We start from the raw sequence: 27,258 nt of genomic DNA, 5'->3' as shown, positions 1-27,258 counted from the left end.
CATTTAATATTTCGGTTACATACAGATATGTCCTCACACATCGTGGCTGCATACCGCATAACGTGCACTATGCAAATCACAACTGAATTGCGCCTGCCCCTTGCACTGTGGTCCCATTATAAATCGCGTTGTAAATGTAACGTAATGTTGTAATTGTAACCTGCAATACTACTCATTGACTACCAGATGTCACTTTTCCTAAACAGTACAGAGCATGCCTGTACATGTCATTGGTGTCTTCTGTAATAAAGTATACAGTAATTCACTGCTTGTTTATAAGGTATGGAAGACAAAAAAAAGCTGACCAATCAACTTTCTCCCTTTATCTCCTTACATACTGCAAGTTACATACAGTAGAACGTGTTTTTTTTTTGCGCACGAATAGATTTCCCACTTCAGGTAAAAGTCCTTACTGTAGAGAAAGAGTACTCGGATAGAATTCGCATAAGAAGATTTGTGCGGTTATACATGTCGTTGGTACAGATTGCTATTGTATAAACATGTAAGCCATGCTAACCTTTACTAATGCTGGATAATTAAATAATACACTTTTTAAGGAGCTGTCTATCATTACGCTGTACTACGCCATGAATATTAGACAAGAATAAAATAAATCAAGAAGATAAGCCTTTATTGAATAAACCAATTTACATAACAGTGGTAAAGCAGCAAGAAAATAATGCCCCATAAAGACGTCGGGGGGAATTTACTAAGATGGGAGTTCTATATCAGATGGGATGTTGCTATGGGCAACCAATCAGATACTATCTATTATCTTCTAGAATGTGCTAAATTAATAAGAAGTAGTTTCTGATTGGTTGCCCATAGAAACATCGTATGTGAAATAGATCTCCCATCTTAGTAAATTTCCCCCGTCATCGCCAATGGTGTGATATCTCATGCAGTCCCTGGTCTGGTCCATAAGTCTCATCAGTGCATTACACTGTATTCCAAGGGGGGTATTTTTTAAGGTTCTGAGTTTACACTGTGGCTAAAGTTATGGAATAAAGGGTTGACATTCACAAGGTCGACATAGGCAAAAGGTTGACACAATCAAAAGGTTTCCAAAAAACTAATGTCGACCTTTTCCATGTGTTGAACATTGCAATGTTGACATTTTGCGTTTGTCGATCCTTAGAGATGTTGACCTTGTGCATGTCGATCATATATTTGATGTTGACCTATACTCTGTCGACTTATTAACCGTAGACCGTGGCTAACTGCTGGCAAAGGAACTCACATGGGGAGACTGAGTCTATTATTCACTGTCCCATCACTAATCAGTTTACACGTTTAATCAAGGGATGCACAAATCATATTCCATAAATATTATATTATGAATGGCTGGAAATCTGCAAGGTTTAGTGTCCGGCCGTAGAACCTGCAGACAGAACAGAAAAATCTATAATTAGTGTGAAGGGAAAAGACAATATGAGATACATCTGGAAATGTCAAATATCGGGGCTGCTAATTGAAACATCCCCCCCATCTCTGGGAGTTACTAGGGGGTAAATTCAATTCAAAGTGATGTACCACCGCCCATTGCTGCACACATACATTGTCGGCCTTTTATGGTGGTGCTGTCATTGGGGGTTATTCTGGTTGATTCGAGTCAACCAAACCCCACCTTGCGAATGGTGGTACGCCGGCACACCATTTGCAAGGCACGTACGTTCACACACATAAACATCCATTCGCAGCCTGTGGGGTTACACCCACATCATTCGATGGTTGGCGACTATCGAATGTTGTGGAACGTGCACGCATATGTAAGGTTGCTCTGAGGCACTCTTACATATGCGGGCACGTTCAGCAGGAAGTGCGGGCAGCCGGTCATTAGCATGAGAATGCTCAGCGTTCTTATGGGAACGCCCACGAAACGCTGGGCGTTTCCATGTGCTAATGGGCCACACCGGCGCACCTTTATGGGCATCACATCCTTTGTGTAGAATTAGATTCCTCTCTAAGGGGAGATGTACAGTATTAAACTTCTAGGAGGGAGAAACTGGAGACTGCGCTCCTGTGCATTGCTCGCAATCACTCGCCATTCAATAGTTTTCCCCCTGTTCGCAGCCGCCGAGTGTGTAGACACTCAGAGCTGCGAAGGCCGTTGCTGACGTCTGTGGCCCTCCCTCCCAACAGACGTGGGGTGTTGCCTGCATTTTCCAGGGGACTTCCATAAAACGCAGTTGTGCCACCCACAAGCGGCCTCCATCCGTCAATCACCTTGCGGACAGCCAGCGATGGCAGGCCATTGCAGTCTTTATTTGCAGAGGACCTCGAACATGTGCACCATGTACTGTGTGCATGCGCAGTCGTTTGATCATCGCTCAGGCCACAAATTCGCATGCCCAGCAATCAGGTCTGAATCAGGCCCCAAATGTTGTTCTGTGCAGAGTTTGGCACAGTGCAAGCGGAACTAGTAAAACTACGGATCACTGATAAAAATGCCGCGGCATAGTGTAAAGGTTTCATTGTGTCTTTGGGCATTTCTGTGGGAAAACACTGTCTTGCGACCAAGATGGTCTGCAAATCTGCAGTGTTGGTTAAGTTTCCGTCCTCCTGAGGCATCAGGCAGATGTGCATACACACAGTGAGATTTTGGCTCTGTATGATCTTCACTATGGCCCTTATTCTGGTTGGTGCGGCCAGAGCCGCACACGGGGCTCCGGCCGCACAAACCAATCCCCGCCCACCCTACGGATCGCCACGGCCGTCCGTACACGGACGGCTGGCGATCCGCATAAAAATGGTGGAGGCTACGCCTCCACCATGGTGGGAGCTGCCCCCTGCATTCGATGGTCGTCGACCATCGAAGGCAGGTCCGCACGCCGCGGCAGCTCCCGCAAGCTGAGACCACACGGACAATCGTCCGTGTGGTAGCTTGTATGGGGGCTGAAAGCTGACATCCGGCGACGTCAGCTTTCCGCCCCCATGAGTTGCGTCATGGCCTCATTACCATGCATACGCCCCGCGTTTGCATGGGAACGCCCATGAAACGCGGGGCGTACACATAGGGAAATGAGGGCATGATGCCTCTCACGCCCCTATACGCCCCCTTTGCGGCGGACGAAATACGTCTGCGGCGAAGGGGGCTGCACATGCGCAGATTCACCTCTGCGCATGTGCAGAGTAAAAACATCGGCGGTACGGCCGCACGCGGGCCGTACCGATCCGATTAGAATAAGGGCCTATGCGATTTCCCTTGAACTCCTCGGATCCCAGAAAAAATTTTTTTTTACTAAATTTACTTGAGAGTTTGACTATGGCAGATATTGACTATATTAGAGCACTAGAGTCTGTATACAATATAGTCTAAATTGGCTTTCCTGCCCAGTCTGTTTTTTGTTGTGATTTATTTATTTATTTACAGTTTCTTATATAGCGCACACATATTCCGCAGCGTTGTACAGAGAATATTTGAACATTCACATCAGTCTCTGCCCCGGATTCAGTATTGAATCCCGGCGGTCGGGATCTCTGCGTTCATAATCCCGACACCGGAATCCCGACAGCCGAAATGCCGACAAGGGGGGGACGTGGATCGCCCCCCCTTGCGGGCTCGCTGCGCTCGCCACGCAGCGGGCCCGGTGCCTCGCTACGCTCGGCACACTAATTTATTCTCCCTCCAGGGGTGTCGTGGACACCCACGGAGGGAGAATGTGTCGGCATTTCGGCGGTTGGGATTCCGGCGTCGGGATTCTGAACGCCGGGATCCCGACCGCCGGGATTGTAACTGCATTCCCCTGCCCCAGTGGAGCTTACAATCCACTTTATAACCTTACAATTTCATTGTAGTTGAATTGGTACCTGGCGTGTTTGCACGGGTGACTGATGTGTAAGGTCTGCGCATGTGTAGGGCTTCTGTGCAGGCTGGCATAGTTGGCATGGTGCTCGCACAGGGTGGGGTGGGATGGAGGCGGGCAGGGGGTGTTCGCATGCGCCCTGGTGTACACACGAAAATGCTAAACATCCGTTCAGAAAGTGGCAGGGATATTCAATGGGCAGTCGCAGGTGGGCAGTGTTAGAAGGCTTGATAAGCAGCAAAATTTCACTGCTTAGCGAGCCAACCAGAATGACCCTCATTATTCCCTACCACATGTACCCGCACACACAGACATTCTAGGGTTAATTTGTTGGGAGCCAATTAGCCTACCAGTATATTTTTGGTATGTGGGAGGAAACGGAGTACCCGGAGGAAACCCACACAAGTAACGGGAGAATATACAAACTCTGTAGGGGGCCATGGTGGGAAACAAACCCATGACCTCAGTGCTGTGAGGCAGTAATGCTAACCATTACACCGTCCATCCATTGCAGATTCACATCAGCATTGTATGCTGTATACACAATGTGCTATTTGTGCTAACTTTTTCCATTATGACTATATAGTCAAAATCAGAAGCTCAAATCTCACCGTGTGTATGCACCTTTACAGCCACATGTAAAATAACATCTAAACAGTCTTGTATAAGTCAGATAATAAGACCTCTCATGTGTGCAATGTTCTCTATTTTATTCTAATTTCACATGAAGACAGATCGGGCGGCTGACGTTATGTAACATCAATTGTCCGCCTGGCAGGCATTGGCCCGCCCACGTTCCCATGGAAATGCCCTGCATTTCATTCCAACGGCCAAGTCTAGCCACCACCCTCGTCTCTCCCTTCCTGGGGCCGAATTCAGTTCACTCCATGTGATCCAGAGTCGGCCCCAAAACTCAAACCTGTCTCTGACATATCGATATCACCGAACACCCCAACAAAATTACACTACGCAACTTAATGTGTGACCAAAGATATTCCGAAGTGTATTCGACTCAGGACCCTAAGTCCAGGACTCCTGAGCTTGGTAAATCTGACAGCATCACAGCCCCCATAGAAACCTATGGGGGTTTCGGCTGCAGTCGGAAATGTCGACCTAAATCCGGTTGACCTACAGTGATCATATCCCCGTGAAATCTGACATGGATTACAATGCTAACGCCAGAATCTTAACAGCCAACATCCCAATCGTATTAGGTTGGGGGGGAGGGGAGTATAGGTTTAGGCAGTAGGGGGTACTTAGGGTTGAGGGGTTTAGAATTAGGCTGTGGGGAATGAGGGTTAGGGTACAGCACTTAGAAGGGGCTGTAGAGGGGGGTAGGTTTATGTGGTGGGGTAGGAGGGTTAGGCACTAACGGAGAGGGCTGCACCCGTTTCCCCTGACCCTCCGTACACCCTGTGCACCACTTCATATTATAATTTAATTTGTTGGTTCCCGACTCCAGACAGTGATTGACCAACAGCATGAAGAGCAGCTCCCCAAGGTCCTCACTCTGTGTGCCTGGACGTCAGGATCCACCCCCTACCCATTCCTCTCTGCTTCAGTCCTGTCAATCTAATGACGAACGGGCAGCAGCCCCGCCACCGCCTCCCCTTCCTTCCCTTTTCTCTGTCTATGAGTACAGTGTAGTCCTGAACACTCCGCCCCCCTCTAGCTCCTCCTCCTCTCCCCTCCTGTCCTTTCTCTGGCCCTCAGTCAGGTGTTATGGTGTTGAAAGCTTTTCCATTGCGTGAGGACACGCAAAGATTTTAACAGTTGTGTATGTAATACCCTGGTACTGCAAGAGTTAATAACTATTTCGGGTACTTATGTAGTATCTGGGCTGCCGATTTTTTGATTGTATGCCTTAACTTAAGGCTTACAATCAGATGCGATGCGATATCGCATCGCATACGACCATATCGCATGCGATGCGATGCGATGACCCGAATTTTCCATAGGATTCAATGTTAAAATGGACTGAGTCCATTTTAACATGGAATTCAATGGGAAAAGGGGTCCTTTTCATACCCCTACTATCCAAGTGGGCATGGAGTTGGATATAAACCTGTGGCGAGCTTAGCGAGCCACCGAGCCCGAAGCGTGGCGAGCGAAGCGTGCCCCGCGAGGGGACGGTATTCTGTGTCCCCTCGCGGGGCTCGCTACGCTCGCCATGCTTCGGGCTCAGGTTTATATCCAACTCCATGCCCACTTGGATAGTAGGGGTATGAAAAGGACCCCTTTTCCCATTGAATTCCATGTTAAAATGGACTCAGTCCATTTTAACATTGAATCCTATGGAAAAATCGGGTCCATCGCATCGCATCGCATGCGATATGGTCGGATGCGATGCGATGGACCCGATTTCGAAAACGGCAGCCCAGTTAGTACATAAGTACCCTATTTCGTTTTATAATGTATAGCTAGGGCTTTTTCCTGTGCACTGATTGGGAGAAGTTTGGAGATCAGGCAGTGTTCACGTGTAAGTCTCCTGCAGAGGGGGGAGATGGGAAGTGTAAGTAGGGATGGCCATCATTGCAATTGCCATCGATGGCAATTCTGCAACTGGCCATCGATAGTGCTAAACTATGCAATGGCTGACCATCGATATTTTTACATATCCATGGTCAGCCTTTGTGTTTGATTGATTGGCCTGTGGGCCAATCAAAACACGGGGGCGGGGCTTCGTGGGTGTCGGGGGCTGAGCTATGCTCCATGTCCCGACACTTTGAAAAAAAAAAAAGCAAAACATCGTTTTGCTGTTCCATCGATGGAGGGAAACCATCTGGTTCTCCCCCATCGATGTCAAAAGTATTCAACATCGGCCATGAACCATCGATGATTTTGAATCATCGATGGTCGATGGCCATCCCTAAGTGTAAGTGAAAAAGCAGCAGAAGTCTGGAAGCCAGCCATTGTTCCATGGTCCCCAGCTTTGGAAACAGCAGCCATGAGTTGCACCCCTTCTATGGAGAGAGCAGCAGCACCTGTGGATTACTGTGAATAGAGCAGGGTTGCCGACTCTCCCGGAATGTCCGTGAGACTCCCACAATCCTGGGATATCTCCCGGACTCCCGGAAGAGGGCCCCTTTCTCCCGCAGCTGTGCCTCGCTTGCCCGATATGAACTGCGCATGCACTAGATGCAGAGACCACCGTCACGATGACACCGGTGTCATGGTGTTGGCAGCAGCATCTTGTTGAGGAGGAGAGAACAGCGTGTCTTACAGGGTGGGGTAAGTGTATTCCCTCCCTGGTGCACTGTTCACTAACCCTCTGCCTGCTCTCCCGAAGGCCGGCACTGTCCCCACTACACTACTCATTCCTTGCCCTCCTCCTGACTCCCCCTCTGTCTGTTTTCCCAGCACTGCCCCTCTACTCCTCTGCATTCTCCCCTGACTCCCCTCTGCCTGGTCTCCCAGCACTGTCCCCACTACCAATCTACCAATATCTCATTCTTCTCATACACACATTGAGCGCAGGCCTCATAACCCCCCATCTCGATAATACTACTTAGAGGGTGGTCCCCCTCTTTTTGAGGACCAGCAGCTTGTGTTGTTACCATCATTGCCATTGGGATTAGCGCCACCCCCATTCTTTCACAAATGTATACTTTGCATGGGGGCGCCGAACACCCTAGCACGGGCCCTGGGTAGGTTTATGCGGTGGGGTAGGAGGGATAGGCACTAACGGAGAGGGTTAGGGTCAGGTTGCAGGGGTGGGTAGGTTTATGCAGTCGGGTGGGGGGGGGTACTTACTATCAGAATACTCCACATTGGGATGTCAGTGTCATGGTGGGAACCTGTATGTACTGTATGTAAGTTATGGCTACAACTACCGGCACAAGACGATAAAGCAATCGCAGCATCGTGTGACTGTGAATCAGGCCTTTCCAGTATCTTTGTACTACTATATAGCTGTTTACGTAGATTCCAAAGTGTGAGATATACAGTATGTCATTGTTCTGTTGTTATACGCACAAGAGATTACATTTACATTAATAGTAGCACAACATTCTTGCTGTCATTATTACCTTCTCCGGGCTGGATCACATCCTCTTCATGCTCAGAAGACACGTGCCACACAGAGGGCAGCAAGTGCTGCTATGCCCATGAGGAGCGTGGCGCTGGGTCTGACGGCCGCGTTGCAGAGATCGGTGTTACAGCAGGATATATTTTCTAAATGGTCACACATAATCTCTGATGCACAGCTATATGTATACACTGCAGCAGAGACAGGAGACATGAAAGCTTTTTTTAGGTACAGAATGAAATTGGTTGTGCAAACTTTGTTTTCTTTAGCAATGTGCCACCTACATCTATAGCCAATAACAATTATACGTGACGAGAAGATGAGGAGCACCTCCACCAATAGGCATGAACTAGGTCGACACCACTAGTTCGACACGACTGAAGGTTGACATTGGTTATGTCGACAGGGTCATTAGGTCGACACATTCATTCTTTCGACATGGGGAAGGTCAACAGTCAAAAGGTCGACACTGGGTTTTCCTTGAGTTTGTACTGAATCAGGCTCTAAGTCCTGCTATAAGCAATTAAACCTTTCCTTAGGTCCATCAGATATTAAAAAAAGACCCTGTATGACCACATGGGTAGGGATCACCTCACAGACAATGTCTAGGGCGACTGTCAATGGCTCCACATTCAAAGCTTGACATGCACAAGGTCAACATTCGCAAAAGCTCTTCGCAAGCAAAAGGACAACACATGAAAAGGTCATGGTTCAGGGTTCAGGGTTCATGGTTCATGGTTCATGGTTTTTGGTGCCAATTTGTGGAAAGTTTTTGCTTTTTGATGGCATTAGTAGCTTACAGTACTTCTTCCACTGTGGTTGGTTGTCCCAAGGCTAAAGAGGTGGAAGGAGCAATGCGGGGAAGGAGAGGTAGGCAGGGGAGGAAGGAGGGGGATCGATGTCCGGAGGGGATTGTTCTCGAATGTTATGAAGGCAGTTGTAGTAATCCAGCAGTTTGTGACCATGGCCACCTCCCTTCACTGTAATTTGCATTCCTGTTGAGGGGCGGGGAGGGGCGGGGCAACAATAGATTAATTCTATGCGTATCATACCATTTTGGTCCAACCCGCTCCCTATAGATGCTCCTAAATCCCAGCCAGGTTGGTTAATAAATTATCCGGGTTGGGCATCAATAGCTGTATGTGTAATTGGATTGCGGACTTTTTGACTAACAGACCGCAGGTTGTTAGATGGGGATTAAACAGCTCTTCACCGTTAGTATTGAATACAGGGGTGCCTCAGGGCTGTGTATTGAGTCCGTTTTTGTACTCGGTGTTTACTTGGGATTGTAGATCAGCTCATCCGTCTAATACCATAATTAAATTTGCAGACGATACAACATTAATTGGTCTCATAACTGACAATGATGAAACAGCATATAGGGAGGAGGTACGGTCTCTTGTCGCTTGGTGCGATATCAATAATCTGTTGCTTAATGCTAAAAAAACGAAGGAGATTATTGTTGATTTTAGGAAAAATAAGACTGAGCATGCAAGGCCTATTCAGATAGAAGGGTCGGAGGTAGAGAGGGTTAAAAGCTTTAAGTTTTTGGGTACTAGCATCTCAGAGGATCTTTCTTGGTCAACTAATACTGAGAGCCTGGTGAGGAAGGCCCATCAACGACTCTTTTTCCTGAGAATGTTAAAGAGACAAAAATTGGCGGGAGGAATATTGACGAATTTTTATCGCTGTGCTATAGGAAGTATCATTACCAACTGTGTTACAGTTTGGTATGGTAATTGCACAGTGTAGGAGCGCAAGAAGTTGCAGCGGGTTGTTAAAATGGCAGAATGGATTGTGGGGACCACGCTACCATCGGTGGAAGCAATCCAGAGGAAGCGATGTTTGCGTCGAGCAAATAAAATCATTAGGGATCCTACACACCCTGCGCAGGGCTTATTTACGATGTTGCCGTCTGGCAAACGCTTTAGATGTGTTAGGAATAGGACCGCTAGATTAAGGAATAGTTTCTTCCCTTCAGCTATTTTAGCACTGAATAGCGGCTAGGTTGGTTAGATGGGCTTGACTTGCTGGGTTTTTAGGAGGATGGATTTTAGGGAGTATTGTCTTAATGTAGGGTATGCTATTTTATATTTTTTTTTTTTTTTTTTTTTTTATGTATGAATTGTATAATTGTGTATGTATTATGTATTGTCTATGTGCTGGATTACGGTTGGATGTAAAAACTGAATTTTGTTGTCCTAATAGGGGCAATAACAATAAATGAATCTAATCTAATCTAATCTAATCTAATCTAAACAGGTATTTCATAAAATAGTGCACCACAAAGACAGCATTCTTTGGAAGGACAGTCCTAGGAGTCTCTATCTATATCCATCCTAACCTCTCTCTATACTGATGCACCTTCAACCATAAGAAAATAGTTTGGTATCTATACAAAATCCTTCACTTCAATAGCTATTTGGCAATCCTAAACTGTAGCAAGGCATGCTGGGATGTGTGAATACATGTAAAAGTCTAGAAACACTAAATCATACATTTAAAATAATAATGATGATAATAATAATAATAATAATAATAATAATACACCAATTGTACACTATTAACGGGCAGATAGACACTTTTTTCAGATCTGATCGCAGTACAAATTTGTTCTCAAATTGGGCAAAACCATGTGCCCTGCAGGTGGGGCAGATGTAACATGTGCAGCGAGAGTTAGATTTGGGTGGGGTGTGTTGAAGCTGAAATCTTGATTGCAGTGTAAAAATAATGCACCCAGTATTTAAACTGGACTTCCCTCTTAATGTATGAGTGCTGTCACCTGAATTGAAACACCTTTCTCGTCAATTACCTAGTTCCACACAGGTGATGGCAATCATACATTACCAGGGAAGTCCAGGAGCAGAGCATTGTGTACCGAATGCAATGGGTCATGTTGGAGGCTATGGTACTGTACCTGACCGAGCGGCTAAGGCTCTCAGTAAATACGGACACCCGGAGGAGAACGTCTGCCTGGAAGCCTGGCCGTGCAGCTTAATTAACCTTTCAGGTACCAGACTGCTGTAAATATGCCACCTGCAGCTAAACAAATTAGCAGGGTGGGGTTAAACACGGTGGGCGGAGTTAAACAGGGTGGAACATAATAGGGAATAAAATAAAAAGGAATAAAATGGCGCGCAAATAAAATATATGCAATCCATGATATTAAAAAATGGGATAAATGGGCGTGAGATTATTAAAGGGGAATAAATGGGCATGATAATTAAGACTACAACAGATTAGATGTCTAAAGAAAAAACATTTGAATAGCAAACCCGACCATCACTTCAAAAGACGTAAGATGCGTGAATTTGAAAGGTGGAAAAAAAATGACGCCCAAAGTAAACATTTAAAAAACCCCAAGAGTTGAACTGTATCGACTGCTGTAAAATATCTAGTTCCAGGGACCTAGGAAAACCCCAGATATGGCAGCACCACTACCCAGCACATTGTGGCCCATATCCAGTGGTGGCTTTTACCTATACTGTACATGCATCCTCCCACCCCAGAAGATGGCAACTGACCGTAACCAGCCTCGGGCTCAAAGAGCCAGTCCTTGCCAGTTTTCGGCAAGAAGGCTGAAAAACCCATGAGGATCCCTGAACTTTCCGGGGGACCGGGAGAAAGATGTAAAAAGCGGAAGACTCCTGCTAAAACCAGGAGGGTAGGCAACTATGGGCTGTTGGTACCGGGCTGATAGTTTTATTTCTATTTTTTACATAATGGCTATTATGTTGTGGATCAATGTGGGACAGGTGGGACATTAAAGGGCCCGCTGGAACTTATAGTTCCACAATAGTAGCAATAGTTAAATACACACTGACACACCAGTACAGTATAACTTTATTACATCCATCACATACATACTGATAACATACCTTGACACGTAGGTAGGTATTCATCCATCCGCTGGTCCTGTAGATAATCCATATGGGGTACCTGCGGAAGTAAACTATTCTCATTAGGGTCCTCCGGCAAGGATTGCAGCCTCTTCATTCCATGTAGGCATCCAGGGGTTAAAAATAAAGGCCAGTAAATTTGTGGATGTGTTCACCATTACCAAGGTGTTGAAGACGGGCTTTGACAAGTCTAAGAAGCCTGGTGGAATTGGTGAGCACACATATCGCAGCTTCCACCATTGGCTGAAAGGGTTCAGCGTGTTTTCCTCTTGTTATTTTGATGATAGACCGAAGGAACACCCCAATGTGGTCAAGTACATCTCTATGATTAATGAGATGTTCTTGAAATACAGGGGACACAGTATGGAGGGATTACAATGATACGTTTCATCATAATCAGGAGGGTAATACCACCTTGCCCCTTGGTTTCAAGTTCGTGGAGCTTTGGCTGGAGGTCACCAGCCAGACCCCCACGGCTGACACCCTAGTTAAGAAGCCCTTTCCTGGAAAGATGGGGGCCATGCCCCCTTCGGTGAAAGGAATGTGTTTCGCTTTCAATGACAAAGTGAACAAGAGGTGCGAGTTGTCAGTTTTGACACACTTGCCAACTGTGTGGAGCCGGCCACCCTGCCAAAGAGTGCAAGTCTGCTCATGCTGGCGCCTCCGCGGACCTCACCGAGTAAGGTCTGATCCCCCATAGTTGTCCCCGCATTGTCCTGGTGGTTGTCCCGGTACCCAGATATGTTGGATGCGGAGTTGCTTTTCAAGGGTTTTAGTTCAGGGTTCCGTTTATCCATTATTGTGGAAGGGGTCACAGTGATTTCACACAGGAATCTGCATTCAGCTAGGGAGTTGCCCCATGTGGTGAGACAGAAGGTGGACACAGAGATACAGTAGTTTTAGGCCACATGTGCAGGCTTTTTGAGTCCCAGCCTTTGCCCGACTTCTATATTTCCCTGCTAGGTGTGGTGCCCAAGAAGGACCCAGGCAAGTTTCAGCTGATCCAGCACCTGTCTTATCCACACAGGTGATCTGTAAATGACGCCAATCCTGCTGAATATTGCAGAGTCCATTACCAGTTATTTGACGAGGCCCTCAACCTAATCTGGGGTTTTGGCCCGGGTGCACTTTTGGCCAAAGTGGACGTGGAATTTGCTTTCTGCCTCCTACCCCTCCACCCTTCTTTGTTCTGTTTCATGGGTTTCCAGTTGAAAGGTTCCTTTTACATTGACCTGTGCTTGCCCATGGGTTGTTCCATCTCTTGTGCCTATTTTGAGAAATTTAGCACATTTCTACACTGGTGCATTCAGGAGTTGGGCGTCCCTGTAGCGCAGGACAATAGGGAGGGCCCCTCCACTTTCTTGTCTTACCTCAGTATAGAGGTGGACACGGTGGACGGTTGTTGCCATCTCCCTGCGGACAAAGTGGCCCGCCTGCAGGGGCAGTTGGATGAGTGCATTGTTTCTGCCAGAATTAGGCTATGGCTGGTGCACTCTCTATTAGGCTCCCTCAACTTTGCTTGCCATGTCATCCCTATGGGGCGGGTCTTTTTCCAGAATCTAGAGAGGGCCATGGCGGGGATTTCCAGCCCTCACTACACCATCCACTTGTCTGGAGAAATTAAGGTGACCTCCGGGTGTGGTCCTCCTTTTTGGAGGATTTTAACCGGAGTTGTTATGGCCGTCACGGCCCATTTCCAGCACACATTTGAAATTGCACAGGGATGCAGTTGGCTCCGCCGGCTTCGGAGCATTCTTTCAAGGTGAGTGGTGTTTTGAGTCCTGGCCCCCCTCCTGGGTCTCCCAGGGTTTTACCAAGACCCTGCTACTTTTGGAACTGTTCCCCATTATCATTGCTGTGGAAATGTGGGCATCTCAGTTGTCCGGCAACTTGGGAGTTGTTCAGGCGATAAACAATCAGCGTGTGCGTCATCGGCACAGACCCTGCGGCTGCTGTGATAATTGGTGCTCAATCGCATGCAGTCCCAGATTTTTCTGCTGTGCATGTTCCAGGTGAGGAAACTGCATCTCAGAGGCACTCTCCTGCTTTTGACTTTGTGCGCTTCCATGAGTTGGCACCAGCAGCCTCTTATGTCGGTCTGACGTGCCCACATTCTGTCTGGCAGATTATAGAACAGGGATGACTGACTAAGCCCAGCAATCCTTGGCCCCTTCTACTCGCCGGGCCTATTCAACTGACTGGCAGGATTGGGAAGTGCACCACCTTAGATTTGAGGTTGAGGGTAAGTTAGTGGAGGATTTCTTGCTGACTTTACTACTTTTACATTAGTGCCAGAGCAAGTCCAAGGAGGCCATGGGAGCGGCCTTTGCAGTTACTTTTTTTCTTGAGCGAATGCTGGGGGTGCAGGATCCCACTAGGTAATTTGTGTTAGGCAGGGCTCTCCATGGATGGGCTAAGGAGCGCCCCTCCGCTGCCAATTCATGCAGGCCCATTGATCTGCACTTGCTGCATGATTTGATGGTTGCGCTTGCAGTTATTGCTGACTCCCCTTTTTAGTCCTCACTCTTTAGATTTGGTGTTTTTGCAGCCAGCAAGTTTTTGTTAACCATGGGCCTTCTTTTTTGGGATGTAGTTTTTGCCAAGGGTCCACTCATGTGTTTCGGCCTTAGGGAGTAGTACGGGATGCACTACTTCTGCATTGGGGCGGCTACCTGCATGGTGGCTAGCAGGCTTTCTTACAGGCAATGGGGCATTGGAAGTCCGCTGTGTTTAAAACTTATATAAGATTAGATAAGGTTTAGAGCGCATGTTGCGCTGACCCAAAAACATTGTTTACCCATCAGTTCTGGAATGGCTAGTGTTCCGGAATTAGGGGTGTGAAGGACTTTCTTGCATTTTTTACCTCCGTGGGTCCTAATGACAATTGTCTCCCTCCCCCCACACCCCCACCCCGGGACAAACAAGAAGGTTTTTATCAAGTTTTCAACCTCACTTGGGTCCATGTACTAACTTGCATTGTTTATTAACCCAAATTAAATGTACTGAAGGTTAGGTTCCTCCTTTTCTTTCAGCTTCCCCTTCAATACCCTCAGGACAGACGGGTGGTGGGCCGAATGGCACTCCTTAGATAGGAGAGCTTTTAAATTGTCCGGTGGTTCAGAGTTAGGGGCCTTAGATGGTCCAGTTTTCATGTACTTCTTTTCCATCAGGAGAGGGCATGGGGACGACCTGCGGTAGTGTTATTCACCTAGGGGGAATGATCTGTGTCATAGAGTTGGGCATAGAGTTGATTTTAGCTACCAAGGCAGACCTCCTGGAGGGTTTACACCATTGGCCTTTGGTCCATGTGGTTTGGTCCGATATTGTTCCCCGGAGCCCGCACCTGATTGGCTGAGGGAGGACATGGTTATGTCAGTCACCGGGGAATCCCTCAATTTGGGGGAAGAGCCACAAATGTAAACACATTTGCGGATCCTCCAGTTCATCCTGTTTTCCGTCACTCATTTTGTTTTTTCAATCCCCTGGATGCCTTTATGGAACAAAGAGGACGTAATCTCCGCTGGAGTACCCTGGTGAGTATAATTTCCTTCAACAGGTACACATATGGATTATCTTCAGGACCATTGGACGGACGGATACCTATGTGTCAAGGTAGGTAAGTATCAGTATGTATGGGATGTATGTATTAAAGTTATAATGTACTGGTGTGTCAGTGTGTATTTAACTATTTGTACTGTTGTGGACTTCAGCAGGGGTAACTCTGGAGGGGGGAACTCTTCATTTGGGAGGCCCCACTCCTCCAGGGTCCCAACCCGGGCTGACCATTCAGGATGTATAAAAAGTCTCACCCCGGCTGTGGCATTACCCTGCTGGCTGGTTAGGCCCGGAGCTGGTTGCCAAAATATGAGGGACCCCTATTCATTTTGTCCCCCGTCTTTTGGGAACCAGGACAGGCCCTTGAGCCTGGTGCTGGATTTAAAAAATCCAGGGGACCCCTACTCGTTTGCCCGTGATTTTTTAAAACTAAGGGCAGTATTCAATGAAAAAGTTCTCCGTGCATGGAGAGCGTTTTATTTTGCTCTCCATGCACTCTCCGTGTTCCGGAGGGCTCTCTGCCACTCCTGCTCCCTCTATTCAATGTGGTTAAGACTCGCCGCCACTCGCGGCGAGTCTTAACCCCTGCAGGGAGCAGGGAGCTTTCAGGGAGCCGGAAGCAGCCAGAGAGATTAAAGTCTCCCTGGCTGCTCCAGAGGACTGTGGAGGGGAGGGGGGCTCTCCAGGACCCAGGCTGCACCCCCCTATAGCCAGCGGGGGACCCAGTATTCACTGCCCCCGTTTGTGCATAGTTACGTTCGGGTGCAGTGAATATATGAATATCTAATGAGCGGCTCGAGCGCTCCGGCCCCCTGCTGGCTGCACTGTGTAAAAAAAAAATAAAAAAAAAAATGTAAAAAAATATTTTTTTTAAAATTAAATATATATTCATGTGCTATAAGCACATGAATAAAAATAACATGCCCCTTCACAGAAAAAAAACCTGATTTTTTGACACCAAAATTTCTTAAAAAAACCTTTTAGTTTAAAAGTTCACATTCCAGCTCTCCATCAAAAGATGGAGAATTGCTACACGGAGAGACACAGAGAAAGTCACTTAGAAAGACGGAGAACATTTCACATTGAATAGGGTTGCTCGCTTTTGGAGAGCAAAATGCTCCGTCCAAGGCGAACAAAGCACAAGTTCTCCACAAAACACGGAGAACTTTTCTCATTGAATACTGCCCTAAGACTGGCTCTTTGAGCTCTTTGATTTCGGCCATGGGGGGGTGGGACCCAACTCCATTTTTCAAATTATTTCTTTATTTTTTTCTGTATTTTGCACTGCAGCCTGCACAGATCTGACTGATATGTGCAGGCTGCCGACTTGTATTTGTATTTAGCGGCCGTATATATTCTGCAGCTAAATAGGAATACGGCGGAATACGGCGGAATACGCCATCGGTCAAATACAAATCAGTAAATAGGGCAGATTAGTAAATAAAAACGATTTGTACACTTAACTCTCTCAGCACATGTTACATCTGCCCCACCTGCAGTGCACAAGGTTTTGCCCATTTTAGGAACAAATTTGAACTGCGATCAGATCTGAATAAGGGCCGATATGTGCTTCATGGCTGTTATACTTTCTCTCCTGAGCCAAAGGTAATGTGCATATTCAGTAATTAGTATACTAACAGAGTCTTCAGTGTTATGTTAATATATTATTAGTAATCAGTGCACAAGCAGCTGCCTCCCCCAGATCATGCATTGCACAATCAGTACAGCTAAATAGCCAGGCAACTCCTAGAAGACTGGGGACCTTATTCTGGTCTATTCGCTCCCTGCGTGTTCACGCAGGGGAGCAATGGTGAGCAAATGCGCATGAGCATATACCGTTATGCGCATGTGCAGCCGCTTAATGCGAACGGGTTCGACAAACTGCTTGTTTGCTACCCCATTCATACCTAGCAGTGTGCCCATGGGAATGCCCAGTGTTTTATGTGCGGTCCCATATAAATGGACCAGTGACGCAGCTGCAGGGGGTGGGCAGCTGACATCAGGGGATTTCAGCTGCCCACCCACTTCCCATACAGGGCGCACGCAGACAGTGGCGTAACTATAGTCCTGCAGCCCCCGTGGTAGTGGGGAGGCGCTAAGAAGGTGGGGGCGCTGGGGGGTCTGCGGGACTATAGTTACAGACGGCGCTCCTGCCCCCCCTTCCGAAATGTTAACATCCTCCTTACCCCGTTGCTGCCTCCTCTAACCCCCGACACGCAGATCTGTCTGGTCCCTGGCTCTCCCGGCTACAGCTGCTAATAAGTGACACTCGGAAAATGGCTGCCTCCATACAGCAGACAGTTTTTAAGGTTGCTAGAGGAGGCTGCAGTCTGCATTATGGGGGCAGCCAATTTCCGAGTGACACTTTTTATTAGGAGCCGGGAGAGCTGGGGACCCGACAGATCTGTGTGTCCGGTGGCAACGAGGTAAGGAGGGTGACAACTTTTCGGGGGGGGGGGGGGGGGGAGTGTTAACTTATGGGGGGGGGGGCGCCCAAAATTCCCAGTGGCTCTCTCTGTGCACCGATCTGAAGGCAGTCTCCACATTGGGGTAATAAATCGGCCCACCTGGGCATTGTCAGAAGTGCCAGATGACCAGTCCGGCCCGGCCCTGCCCATGACCATTAAAGTGTGGTCTATGAGACTGCATTGGCTTCACTGTGACTGGCAATGACTTCCTATTGGTAATCCGACCTGCCATTCACCCAAGGCAGTCCCATTGGGAGGTGTTCTCTCCCTCTGGGATGTCTCTATGGGCTGACGTGGCTGCAGCAATAGAATCTGAGTACAAATATCAATACTGTGCATGCGTCCGCCCCGGTGCCTGTCGTCTGCAGTATACAGGTGCTGTGACAGTGATTTATCTTCTATGGGCTGCTGCTGAAGCAGCCTATAGAAGCTGGGGGCATGTGCAGTACTGAGGATGAAGGGACTGCAGAGGGAACCAGCGAGGGTGGCGACAGCAGGGACCGGTGGCGGCAGCAGGGGAGGGAGCTGGTATCGCGACCATTGGCAACTCCCCTCCTACACTGAGGTCGGAGCCACCGCTGTCCATGAAATATTTTAATTAAGCTTTTTGGGGGGCTGGGGAGGAGAAGTGTAGGGAGTGGAGGTAACAAAGACACCTAGTAAATAGCAATACATACATAATATATTTCTGGCACAGAATGGAATACAAATAAAGCCATCCTTAAAAGACGCTAGATATATTCAACAAACCCTTAAAACACTTTGTATGGGCTAATTGAAATTAAAACACCTGTTCTAAACGAGTAGGCAGGTACTTATTGCCGACCAAGAGAACCAGACTTCCACTCTGGAATTGAGAAAGCCGCCCTGGAGCGGAGAAACGCGTTTTCCATAAGGAGTCTGACATCAGGATACCCGGCCACCTGTACCTGCACTGCTGCATGTCACCCAAAACGACAATTGACAGACTTGTATGCCGGCACTGCAACAGAATTACTGGCAGTGATATACTGTAACATCACACAAGTCCTATGGTGAGGCAGCAGCAGCTGAAGAAACATTCAGTCCAGCTGACTGACACACCAGCCGGGAACCCACTGTGAGGGTAAAGGAGGGGAGAGACGCTGGCTGTACTGAACGCCCTGCACTCGTAGTTGAGCCGCACGAGCTCCTATGTGCAGGAATCCCCGTCCCCACACAAATCTAAGCGGTGATTAAGGACCACAACCTCCAGGGGTAATATACATTATTTTAACTCTGTGACACTGAAGCTTTTTTGGTCCACTGGACAATACTTATCCGGATAAGCTGGATGTTGGACAATATACTTATTTGCTTAGTCCAATCGGCTCTAATGTCTAGAGCCTGAATAGAACTTTTCAGCTCTCTAGTCCAATGGTGACAACTAATTAAAGGGATCAATACTGCTGATATCTAATATTTTAAAGGCAATAATTGTGCACATATTTACTTCTGATAATCTTATAATTGTAATGTATTGTTATGTTCGTCGTTTTACTGCAATACATTTTATTTAATATTTGTGTACCTTTGAGTGCCCCACGTTTTCTTCCTTTTTTTTCTGGTCTATATTTGGAGGTTGGCATTACTCCAACGTGGTGGCTGCAAGGTAACACAACATACTACAAGACTCCCTAGCGCCATAGATATTTGTTTTTTACATACATAATAACCTGGCTTTTTTGGGGTTTATTTACTAAGAGATGAGTTCTATTTTAGATGGGACATTGCTATAGGCAACGAATCAGATACTATTATCTTCAAAAAGGTACTAAATAAGTAGTTTCTGAGGTACTAGTGTAGTTTCACGGCGGCACTTCCCAGCGGATCGTATGCAAATCGCATGCAATATTTGCACATACAATTTGCATACGCAATGCCATTTAGCACACCCCCACTATCCTTGTCAGCCTGAAGCGTGGCGAGCGGACGCAGTACGCATCCTCCCAACCTGTTCATACCCCCACTATCCACGTCGGCGTGGAGTTGATTCTATAAAGTGTGGCGAGCGCAGCGAGGGGACATGGAAAACGAACCCAAAGTGTGGCAAGTGTGGAATATTACCGCCCAGGATCGCATTGTAAAATGCAATCATATCGGGTGAATGTATACATTTTAGGGGCGCAGGGACAGGGCTCCGATAGGAGCCCGTTTCTGCGAAGCCCTAACCCGGAAGCCGGGGAGTCAGCGTATGCGCGGTTATGCGCTCACCCCCGCCGACCCCTCTTACCGCACTGCCCTCCTCGGGCAGTGCGAAGTGTAGCCATAGGCTACAATGGGCTATCGCCATATCAGAATGGCGATGGCCCAGGGGTGCGATGCCAAGCTGCCCGATGTTGATACATCAGGCAGCTTCGCATCCCCCATAGAAACCTATGGGGGATGCGGCTGGTGGCGCTAAAGGGAGGATCGCAGCAGGGATCGGAGATTCCTGCTGCGGTCCCCCTATGATACATTTAGGTGATGCTTAATATTTGCGGCTAAACCCCAAAAACGTGTGTTTTCGGGGATTTAGCCACAAATATGGTTTGATAAATGGACCCCTAAGATCTTTTAGTCTTTCCTGGTAAGTTTTGTGATGTAGGTCATGCACCATTTTAGATGTCCTCCTTTGTATAGTCTCTAATGTATTTATATCCTTCTGGAGATATGGCCTCCAGAACTGAAAACAATACTCTAGATGAGGTCGTACCAATGACCTATACAGTGGCATTATTACTTCTTTGTTTCTACTGCTGATACCTCTCCCTATGCAACCAAGCATCTGACTTGCCTTCTTCATTGCTTTGTTACATTGCCTCCCGCCTTTAAGTCCCCTGAAATAGTGACACCTAGATCCCTCTCTTCCTCAGTAGTTTCCATTATAGTGCCATTTATACTATATTTAGTCTTTGGATTTTTGCAACCCAAGTGCATGATTTTGCATTTTTTGGCATTAAACTGTAGTTGCCATGCTCTTGACCATTCCTCTAGTCTAATCTACCTAGATCATCAATCATTTGTTTTACCCCTCGTGGTGTGTCTACCCTGTTGCATACCTTTGTGTAATCTGCAAAAAGGCACATTTTACCCTCAATTCCATTTGCAATATCACCAATAAAGATATTAAAAAGCACTGGTCCAAGTACAGATCCCTGGGGTACTCCACTTGTAACTTTTCCCCCCTTTGACTGTACTTCGTTTACTATAACTGTCTGTTTTCTGTCCTGCGACCATGCTCTTATCCATTCAACTATCTTAGAATCCAGTCTCAAGCTTTCTAGTTTATTTAACATTCTACAATGTGGGACAGTATCTGAAGCCTTACTTAAGTCTAGATAAGCTACATCTACAGCCCCATCTTGATCTATTATTTTAGTCACCCAGTCAAAAAAGTAAATAAGATTTGTTTGACATGATCTTCCCCCAGTAAACCCATGATGTTTAGGATCCTGTAAATTGCTGGTTTTGAGATATTCTGCAACTCTTTGTTTTAAGAGTGTTTCCGTACTACTGATGTAAGGCTCACTGGTCGATAGTTGCTTATCTCTTCTTTGCTTCCACTTTTGTGCAGTGGGACTACATTCACTGTTTTCCAGTCCTCTGGGATTACTCCAGTAGCTAGTGACTGGTTGAATAATCTTGTTTTTGGTTTAACCAGCTCCGCTTTAAGCTCTATTAGTATCCTTGGGTGTATCCCATCTGGCCCCATTGATGTATCCACTTTCAGTTTTGAGAGTTCTGTGAGGACTTTCTCCTCTGTAAATGTACTTGTTTCTCCCTCAGTTTTCTGACTACACTTGCAACTTAACTGTGGCCCCTTCCCCTCTCTTTCAGCAGTGAATGATCAGCAGAAATAATTATTAATATTATCTGCTATTACATTGTCCCCCTCAAGAAAACTTTCACTCTCTGTCTTTAGTCTTATTATTCCACATTTTGTTTTTCTCCTTTCACTTATATACCTAAAAAAGGTTTTCCCCCTTTACCCACTGACTGGGCCATTTTCTCTTCAGCCTGTGCTTTTGCACACCTGATTACCTTCTAAGCCTCCTTCTGTCTAATACCCCTTTTACACCGCCGAAAAATCCGGGTCAGCGGCGGGTCAGACCCGGATCCTCGGCGGTGTAAATGGGGGGTATCCGTGTCCATTTACACGGGTCCTCTACCCAGGTCCTGACCTAGGTAGAACCCGGATGGGACCCGTGTAAATGGCGGTGTAAATGGTCCCGCTGCGGGTGCAGGCACCCGCAGCGGGTCCACAGCGTGCAGCGCTGGGGAAGCTGTCCCCAGGTGCTGCGGGAGGAGGGGGTCCCTGCGGCTACTGATGGGAGATGGGGTACCTGTCAGCGGCCAGCCTGACACGGCGCTGCCACTGCTGTATCTCCCCACGGCGGCCGGTCCTTGCGGCGGATGGACAGTCAGTGTCGGCGGTCCCTCTGGCGCAGGGGAAATAGTACTATTTCCCCTGCGCCAGAGGGACCGCCGACACTGACTGTCCATCTGCCGCAAGGACCGGCCACCGGGGGGAGATACAGCAGCGGCAGCGCCGGCAATCATAGTGTCAGGCTGACAGGTACCCCCTCTCCCCTCAGCAGCCGCAGGGACCCCCCTCCTCCCCACAGCACCCGGGGACAGCTTCCCCCCTCTACCCCCACAGCACCCGGGGACAGCTTCCCCCCTCTACCCCCACAGCACCCGGGGACAGCTTCCCCCCTCTACCCCCTGCAAGCTATATAGATAGATCTATATAGATCTATATATATAGATCTATATATATAGATATATATAGATATATAGATATATCTATATAGATATATATATATATAGATATATCTCGATATATATATATATATATATATATATATATATATATATATATATATATATATATATCAACAAGGAAAGGCAGGGCTGACCCAGGTTCAGTGTAAATGGTGCAGACCCAGGTCCGACCCAGGTCGAAGTGCTGTGTAAATGCAGTATAAAGCAGGGTCAGACCCTGGAAACTCCAGCGTTCAAAGACCAGGGTCGGACCAGGGTTTTTGGTGTAAAAGGGGTATAACAAGATACACCTCTTTATCCTCATTCTTCTGCGTCTGCTTAAATTTCTTAAAGGCCAACTTTTTTAGTTTCACAATACTTGCTACTTCTTTCGCAAACCACAATGGCTTCCTTTTTCTTGTGTTTTTCCTAACTCTTTTGACACAAAATTCTGTTGCTTTTAGAATTGCACTTTTTAATTTCTCCCACTTATCCTGCACTCCTTCCAAGTTCCTCCACTCTGCCAAAGAATCCCTTACAGAGTTTCCCATCTCTACAAATCAGCCTTCCTAAAATCTAACACCTTTGTTTTTGTGTGCGATGAGTCAGTCTCTGTCTTTATTTTGAACCATACTGCTTGATGGTCACTGGATCCCAGGTTCTCACCCACATTTATGTCAGATATTCTGTCACCATTTGTAAGCATTAAGTCTAATATTGCGTCCTTACGAGTCGGCTCCCTCATCAATTGCTGGAGGGATGCTCCTTGCAAGGAATTCAGCATGTCCCTACTTCTGGTGGAACTTGCAACAGGCAGCTCCCAGTTTACATCAGGTAGATTAAAGTCTCCCATGATTATCACCTCTCCTTTTAATGCCATTTTATTGATATCCTGCAATAGGCTCTGGTCAAGTTCCTCTTCCTGACCTGGTGGTCTGTAGATCACCCTTATACGAAGAATTGCCTTCTCCCCTGTTTCTATGGTCACCCAAAGGGCCTCAGTTTTTTCTTCAGTACTTTGTATTAAGGTAGTATTTATGCTTTTTTTCACATATATTGCAACCCCTCCTCCGATTCTTTCCATTCTGTCCTTCCTAAATAAAGTATATCCTGGTATACCTATGTCCCAGTCATGATTTTCATTGCACCATGTCCTTCCTAAATAAAGTATATCCTGGTATAGCTATGTCCCAGTCATGATTTTCATTGCACCACAATATCCAGTTCATCCCATGTCATTATTGCAATTAGTTCTGGGATTTTATTTCCTAAGCTCCTAGCATTTGCACACATAGCTCTTAAGGCCCCCATACACTAGCCGATTTTGGTCAGATTTCAGCCAGATCAGTCGGATCTGGCCGAAATCGGACCAAAATCGGCTAGTTTTGATGTCCCCTCAGATCCGATGCGCGGTCCCGTGCGCATCGGATCTGCGTCGGGTGGTCGGACCTGCTGCACGTCCGACCACCCGACTTGGGACCTAGTGGGGCGGCGCGGCGGTGGAGGGAGCAGGGGGGGCTGGGGACGCTGCGGGGGACACGTCTGTGTCCCCCGCTGCTGGGGACAGCGTCTGTGCGGCGAGAAGATAGAGGGAGCAGGGGGGACTGGAGACGCTGCGGGGGACACAGGCTGCATAGAGCCGTGCAGGGGGAGCCGGCCGGGAGCTGTCAGTAATGAATAAAAAAAAAAAGCCAATACAATGAATGGGCAGCCTGTGATTGGCTGCTGAGCGCTCTCTCAGCCAATTGCTGACTGGCTGAGAGAGCGCTCAGCCAATCACAGGCCGCCCATCCATTGTATGGGCTTTTTTTTTTATTCATTACTGACAGCTCCCGGCCGTCTCCCCCTGCCCGGCTCTATGCAGCCTGTGTCCCCCGCAGCGTCTCCAGCCCCCCCTGCTCCCTCTACCTTCTCGCCGCACAGACGCTGTCCCCAGCAGCGGGGGACACAGACGTGTCCCCCGCAGCGTCTCCAGCCCCCCCTGCTCCCTCTACCTTCTCGCCGCACAGACGTGTCCCCCGCAGCGTCCCCTGCTCCCACCAGCTCCCACCTCTTAGCCCCCCCCCCCCTGCTCCCCGGGTTTTACATGTGATAAATCGAGACGATTTATCACATGTAAAAAATGGCACATCAAGTGCCATTCTAATCAAGCTCCCCCGGGGAGCAGCCGGGGAAGCTCAGGGGGAAGTCGGGGGCGACTTGTCCTAAGGACAAGTCGCCCTAGTGTATGGGGGCCTTTAAAGTTGTCTTTGTGCTTCACCTGCTGCTAGCTATGTTCATCTTTCTGCCTATATCTATTATGTTCCATTTTCCTGCAGAGACAATACCTCTAGGTTAGGGGGGCAGATTTCTTCATTCTTATTTGGTTCACTGCCCCCCTCTGCTAGGTTAAATAGTTGCTGGTGAAGCTTCCAAACTTCTCACTTAGGGGCAGATTTATTAAGCTTGGAGAAGAGATAAACTGGAGATAAAGCAGAGAAAAGGTAAAAGGAGATAAAGCACAGCCAATTAGCTGTGTTTGAAAAAGACAGTTGGGAGTTGATTGGCTGGTGCTTTATCTCCTTTTACCTTTTCTCCACTTTATCTCCAGTTTATCTCTTCTCCAAGCTTAATAAATTTGCTCCTTAATATTCTCGTTCCCCTTGAAGATGGGTGCAGGCCATCACTTTTATATAAGGCTCTGTCTTGCCAGGTAGCTTGACTTTGACCTAAATATCCAAATCTCTCCTCATTGCACCAATTCCTTAGCCAAACATTGAAGTTTCTTATTCCCAGTGTTCTATTTTCCCCTTGGCGTACTGGCAATACTTCTGAAAAAGTTACAGTGGTTGCCACCTGTTTTAGAGCAGTTCCTAACTTTCTAAATTCATCTTTTACGGTCAAGACTTCAGCATTTACCAGGTCATTTGTGCCTAGGTGGAAGATGACATCCACCTCCTCATCTTTTCTTGCTGCCTTTACAATTCTTAGCATGCGTTTTTATCTCTTGGAGCTGTGGCTCCAGGTAAGCACCTTACTTGTTTCACTACTTTAGTAGCATTTCCCAGATTAACTCCTCTAATTATGGAATCTCCCAAAAGAAGTGCAGTCCTTTTTGGAGGTGAAATTTTCCTGGTCCTACAGTTAGTAGAGGTAGAAGTCCTCATATCTTCCTGTTCTTTATTGCCTATGTTGGTCATACATTCCAACCCTGCAAGAGCAGCATATGAGTTTTGCAATGTGACCACTTGGGGAATGTGTCTGATGCCCTCTGTAAGTCTCTGCCTTTCAGAGCCCACAGCAGTCCAGGCAGAATGTCTTCTGTGGGCTCTCTGAGGCAGTGGTGGTCCCAAGGACACAGACATCCTACGTAGCTTAGCATGCAGTTTAGCTATCTCCTCCTGCAGCAAAGAAAATTGTTTGCAGATTGGACAGTAGCCGAGTCTCCAGAATGTCTCCCTCAAAACAAATGCATTACATCCACTGCTCTGCACCAGGCCAAACATTGTATCAGTTCTATGGTAATAACAATGTGTTTATGCTTTTGTGTTCAAACTCACCTCTTTCTGTATTACAGTCTCTATATAGATAGACAGATAAAGAAAACAAGACAGACAGAATGCAAGATAACTCACCTGCTTCTGTTTCAAACTCACAAGTCACTTAAGTATTCAAGCTTCACTTTAGTCTGCAAGCTTCTCTCTCAATGAGCAAGCTCCAAATGAGTCTTCTCACTACTTATATAGTATGCCAGGCAGCTGTTACACTCAGCTCCTCCCCCTTATCTCTCTTCAAACCTAGATTTAGCTCCTCCTCCTAGTATCTGTTCACACCTAGTAACAATTCACTGTACAGATACAGGCACAACCAAAATAACACTCAGATTTCTACCCCAAAATTACAGTCTCTATATAGATAGACAGATAAAGAATACAAGACAGACAGAATGCAAGATAACTCACCTGCTTCTGTTTCAAACTCAAAAGTCACTTAAGTATTCAAGCTTCACTTTAGTCTACAAGCTTCTCTCTCAATGAGCCATGTCAAGTAATCCGTGTCCCCTTGCGGGGCTCGCTATGCTCTCCATGCTTCGGGCTTGTATTACGCATCGCCTCACGGGGCTTGCTACGCTCGCCACGCTTCAGGCTCGGTGGCTCGCTGCGCTTGCCACACTTTATAAAGTCAACTCCATGCAGACGTGGATAGTGGGGGTATGAACAGGTGGCGAGGAGACGTACCGCATCCCCTCGCCACGCTTCGGGCTGACGATAGTGGGGGTGTGCTAAATCACATCGCGGATCGAATCGTATGCAAATCAGATACAATATTTGCATACAATTTGCATACGATGCAACCCGCAGGGAAGTGCCACCATGAAACTACACAAGTACTGTTTCTGTAAGGTTGCCCATAGCAACAACCCATCTAAAACAGTATTCCCATTTCAGCAAATAAACTCCTTTGACTTTATACCTTTTAATCAAAAAGTAATTATTATTTCCAATTATTTCTTATAACTTACCATTTTCTATGTTTATTGTTGAGCAGGAATAGTCATCTAGTTCCGAACAGGTAATTTCTACCACATTTTCAAATTTATTTCCAACTGATGAACCGAAGTAGCATTTAAGACTAAGAGCTGAAAGAGAAAATGTAGAGTTCCAATAAGAAAAATGTAGTATTCCAAACTAGTCTCCCCACACACTACTACACCATGACATGTATACACAGCACAGGTACAGTACAGACAGCAGCTGTGC

General features: G+C 47.1%; 1 long non-coding RNA gene across 1 annotated transcript; it reads right to left on the bottom strand.

Annotated features, from left to right (window-relative positions):
* Positions 1 to 668: 668 nt before the first annotated feature.
* On the bottom strand, positions 669 to 26,205 carry LOC146036738 (uncharacterized). Its single transcript, XR_014460949.1, has 3 exons — positions 26,134 to 26,205; positions 7,835 to 8,024; positions 669 to 1,381 (listed from the first exon to the last, which is right to left on the bottom strand). It is a non-coding gene; the product is annotated as an uncharacterized LOC146036738 (long non-coding RNA).
* Between the last annotated feature and the right edge of the window lie 1,053 nt (positions 26,206 to 27,258).

This window comes from Crinia signifera, chromosome 9 (genome assembly GCF_055691185.1).
Source record: "Crinia signifera chromosome 9, ASM5569118v1, whole genome shotgun sequence".
Lineage (NCBI taxonomy): Eukaryota > Metazoa > Chordata > Amphibia > Anura > Myobatrachidae > Crinia > Crinia signifera.
Note: the sequence above shows the minus strand (reverse complement) of the source record. Positions and strands in the feature narration are given on the sequence as shown.